This window comes from Pseudophryne corroboree, chromosome 1 (genome assembly GCF_028390025.1).
Source record: "Pseudophryne corroboree isolate aPseCor3 chromosome 1, aPseCor3.hap2, whole genome shotgun sequence".
NCBI lineage: Eukaryota > Metazoa > Chordata > Amphibia > Anura > Myobatrachidae > Pseudophryne > Pseudophryne corroboree.
The window spans coordinates 1,094,172,690-1,094,177,517 of NC_086444.1; the positions used below are offsets into that span (position 1 = coordinate 1,094,172,690).

The 4,828-nt window shown below is 48.9% G+C and overlaps 1 long non-coding RNA gene across 1 annotated transcript; it reads right to left on the bottom strand.

Annotated features, from left to right (window-relative positions):
• Window positions 1-1,477: 1,477 nt before the first annotated feature.
• LOC134992706 (uncharacterized) lies at window positions 1,478-4,406 on the bottom strand. Its single transcript, XR_010196870.1, has 3 exons — window positions 4,290-4,406; window positions 3,827-3,961; window positions 1,478-1,738 (listed from the first exon to the last, which is right to left on the bottom strand). It is a non-coding gene; the product is annotated as an uncharacterized LOC134992706 (long non-coding RNA).
• Window positions 4,407-4,828: the final 422 nt, after the last annotated feature.

Consider the following 4,828-nt stretch of genomic DNA (forward strand, 5'->3'; position numbering starts at 1 on the left):
TCTGGGGAACCATGGCCTCAGGATTGCCCTTCCCTCTGGGCATTGAGAGGTGTACTAATAGAGGGGTCAGTATACTATCCCAGCTCATGGGATCCTGGTGTTTGTCATACCGATGCCCGGATCCCAGTACAGAAAAGACCAACATGGGGAGAGTAAGGGGTGTTCTCCCACCCCCCTAACCCTGCCTGTCCGCAGTCTAACCCTAACATCCCCCCTTTGTGCCTAACCCTCCAGCGGTGGTGCCTAATCCTAACCTCCGTCCCTGCTGCCTAAACCTAACCCTCCCTTCGCCGCAGCCTAACCACTCCCGGGGGTGCCTAACCCACCCTACCCACAGCCTAACCCTAACTTCCCCCCACCCGCAGCCTTACCTTATCCTCCCCCCACCCACAGCCTAATCCTAACCCCCACCTGATGCCTAAACCTAACCCCCCGCTTGATGCCTAAACCTAACCCTCCCTTACCCGCAGCCTAACCACCCCCGGGGGTGCCTAACCCTAACCAACCCTAACCGTTGCCTAACCCTAACCTCCCCCCACGCACAGCCTAAACCTAACCCCCCGCCTGATGCCTAAACCTAACCACCCCCGGGGGGTCCCTAACCCTTACCCACCCTACCCGCAGCCTAACCCTATCCTCCCCCCACCCGCAGCCTATCCCTAACACCCCCACTTGATGCCTAATCCTCTCCCCACCACCCTAACCCTGCCTGTCCGCACTCTAACCCTAACCTCCCCCATTTGTGCCTAACCCTTCCGCGGAGGTGCCTTAGCCTAACCTCCGTCCCTGCTGCCTAAACCTAACCCTCCCTCTCCCGCAGCCTAACCACCACCTCTCCGTCCCTGCTGCCTAAACCTAACCCACCCTCCCTCACAGCCTAACAACTCCCAGGGGTGCCTAACCCTAACCCACCCTACCTGCATCCTAACGCTAACCTCCCCCAACACGCAGCCTAAACCTAACCCAGTGCCTGATGCCTAAACTTAACCCCCGCCTGATGTCTAAACCTAACCCTCCCTCCCTCCCCAGCAGCCTAACCACCTTCAAGGGTGCCTAACCCTTACCCACCCTACCCACAGCCTAACCCTAACCTCTCCCCACCCACAGCCTTAACTTAAACCCCACGCCTGATGCCTAAACCTAATCACCTCACCTAAACCTAACCCTCCCTCCCCCGCAGCCTAACCACCCCCGGGGGTGCCTAACCCTAAGCTCCCCCCACCCGCAGCCTAAACTTACCCCCCCCCCCGCCTAACGCCTAAACCTAACCCTCCCGCCTGATGCCTAAACCTAACCCTCCCTCCCACGCAGCCTAACCACCCCTGGGGGTGCCTAACCCACCCTATCTGCAGCCTAACCCTAACCTCCCCCCACCTGCAGCCTAACCCTAACCCCCACGTGACGCCTAAACATAACACTCCCGCCTGACGCGTAAACCTAACCCTCCCCTGCAGCATAACCACCACCCCTCCCCCTGTGCCTGATGCCTAAACCTAACCCCCCTTGCTCAGCCCTAAACCTATGATCGTGGGGATAAGGGCGTCGGTATCCTTGCCCATTCTGAGTTCCAACGTCGGGATTCTGAAGAGTATTGGGATCCCAGTGTCAGTATTCTGACTGCCGTAAACTCGGCAGCCGGCATCTTTATCGCATCTCCTAATATGTAATGCATATGTCCCAACATCTGGAGCATGTGTCCGCAGCTCTCCTCCCAGGGCAGCTATTCAGGGATCACCCACTGCGTGTAGACGAAGAGGAAGAGATGAAAAATCATTGTTAGTGGATGAACAAGCAGAGAGACAAACTGCAAACAGTGGTGTGGTTGTGTAGAGAGAAAAATCTCTATGTAAATATGTTACTCTAACTACTAAGGACACAGAAAATACCTAAAATATGGACAATTATCCCAAAGGGCCCATTGTTTTTATACAATACACATGTTGGGGGGATAAGTTCTCTCTTACAGTAATTAGTAGGTACCTTCAGAAAAGAAATTTGACCAGTAAATAATAAAAGCTATAAATTACTAACATTTAGGGGTCAATCCAATTAGGTACGAGTTACCATAGCTGCAATGTTTCAACAGCATCCAAACTCACACCCTTCGTGGCCAGATTCATCCTATGGGGCTACCGGAAAGTACGGCTGTTGTAAGACAAACTCGCACCTAATTAAACTGACCCCTTAGTTGTTAAATGTGATAAAATAGTAAAATATAATGGTGTAATTGTGGGCCTGATTCAGTTGTTGTTGTTGAAGCGATCGCTGCTGCAATCTTGCCATTCACAATTGCATCGTGAGTCTGAGCAGTCGTAGGCTGAACAAGTCTCCTAGACACAGGGGGCTCTCCAGCAGCAACACAGGTCGCAATGGGTAATATATGCACGCACATGGAACGGTGTTTGAATGGACCTGACACGCCTGTATACAGTTAGACACCCCCGTTACCACCTCAAACGCCAACTTCCTGTCAATCACTTTGCAATGGGATCCTCTATGTGAGCTTGATTTCATTTTGTGCGCAGTGCAGCTTACACGCATGCACAGTGAAAAAGCATTGAGCCACTTGGTGCAACAGCAGTTCTGCGTCCGCATCTGAGTCAGGCCCCCTGAGCGGTAAGGAGAAGGACTCTAGGGAAAGGACTATGGAGGTCATTCCGAGTTGATCGCTGGCTGCCGTTGTTCGCAGCGTAGCATTCAGGCAACAAATCAGCATTTCTGCGCATGCGTACGGGCCGCAGTGCGCACGAGCGAAGTACCTTCACAAAAGACTATGCAGTTTTACACAAGGTCGAGCAACGCTTTTCAGTCGCTCGGCTGATCGGTGAGTGATTGACAGGAAGTGGGTGTTTCTGGGTGGGAACTGACCGTTTTCCGGGAGTGTGCTAAAAAACGCAGGCGTGTCAGGTAAAAACGCAGGCATGCCTGGGGAAACGGGGGAGTGGCTGGCCGAACGCAGGGCGTGTTTGTGATGTCAAACCAGGAACCAAACAATCTGAAGTGATCGCAAGGAAGGAGTAGGTTTTCAGCTACTCTGAAACTGCTTGGAAAATTTCAGCACTATTCTGCTAACCTTTCGTTTGCACTTCTGCTAAGCTAAGATACACTCCCAGAGGACGGCGGCTTAGCGTTTGCACTGCTGCTAAAAGCAGCTAGCGAGCGATCAACTCGGAATGAGGGCCAATGTCACCTTTATTATATGTAAAGATAGGGAAACAGTCATTTGTTACAGCTCCAATTCACATCATTTATACCATTCTGTACCATTTCATAATTTGGTTATTCTATGGGAGAGATGTATTAAGCCCTGCAGAGTGATAAAGTGGAGAGAGGTAAAGTACCAGCCAATCAGCTCCTAACTGCCATGTTACAGGCTGTGTTTGAAAAATGACAACTAGGAGCTGATTGGTTGTTAGTTTATCTCTCTCCACTTTATCACTCTCCCAGGCTTTGTACACCTGCCCCCAGTTCATTGATATACTGTAAATGTCAGCTATTTCACTATCTCCCCCGATCTGTATTGTTCTTCCCCCGATCTGTATGTTCTGTATCATGCTCTCCCACCCTTCCTGTTTTTCTGTATTACAGTATGTACTACATCTCGCAACCCCCAAAAGTGTATGTCCTTCCTCTATATGTCCTATAGAGTACGCCACAATTTCTATGTTTTTGTATTGTGCCCCCACACATCTGTATGTGCTATACCAAGTTGCCCCTTTCTGCATGTTTTGTATTGTCCGCTCTCCCCCACCATAGACTCTATGTTTTGTACTGTGCTCTCAATACCCCCCACCACACACACAATGACACAAGTATGGTAACTTACCTCCTGCATGCTATTCCCCAGTCACTAATTCCTCTGCGACCCCTCCCGTCGTCTTCAACTGACACTTTGCAGATCTCTTTGCCGGTCACCCGACACTCTGCAAATCTCTTTGCCAGAACTTTGCCAAATGATGATCTAAATAACCAGAATTTCCTGGTCAGACATACTATATGTATAGTTATACTATTACATTTTGTTACGTACTTTCATTTTTATTCATTTGCAATTTATTTATTTTATTGACTTTTTATCAAAAACCCAAGATCCTTTCTAATAGAGATCCAGGTTATCTGTTCCAGGTTTTATCTTCCCTAGTGCTAGGACCATGTTAGTATCATACACTGGGCCTAATTCAGACCTCATCGCAGCAGCAAATTTGTTACCTAATGGACAAACCCATGTGCACTGCAGGTGGGGCAGATGTAACAGGGCATAGAGTAACAGAGAGAGTATGGTAACTTACCTCCTGCATGTTATACTCCAGTCGTTGCTACCTCTGTGACCCATCCCGTCGTCTTCAACTGACACTTTGCAGATCTCTTTGCCGGTCACCCGACACTCTGCAAATCTCTTTGCCAGATGATCTAAAAGACAAAAAAGACTATCATTAAGCATAGTACTAGTTTAAGTACAATGAAATGTCCATGAGTCAACCAGTTTCCCAATTTTCCTTAAACCAAACAAGATACTTTCAAAGTTATCAATATCCCATTTATCTATTTTATTAACTTTTTTATCCCAAAGCGACGATCCTGCATCACACAGACACAGGTTATCTGCATCCCCTGTATGCGTGCTTATCCTCCATACTGCCCTCTTTATTCCTGTAACGCTACATTTTTATTCCTAAATATGTCGTTCCTTCCTGCACTTCCCCTATTTATGTGTCCTTGTACCTGTATTCTCTGTTCTGTCTATCTTGTCTTGCCTTTCAGCTGACTATACTGCACTATATCTTTCTTATCCCTCTCCATCATACCTTGCTATGTAGGACTCACCTCC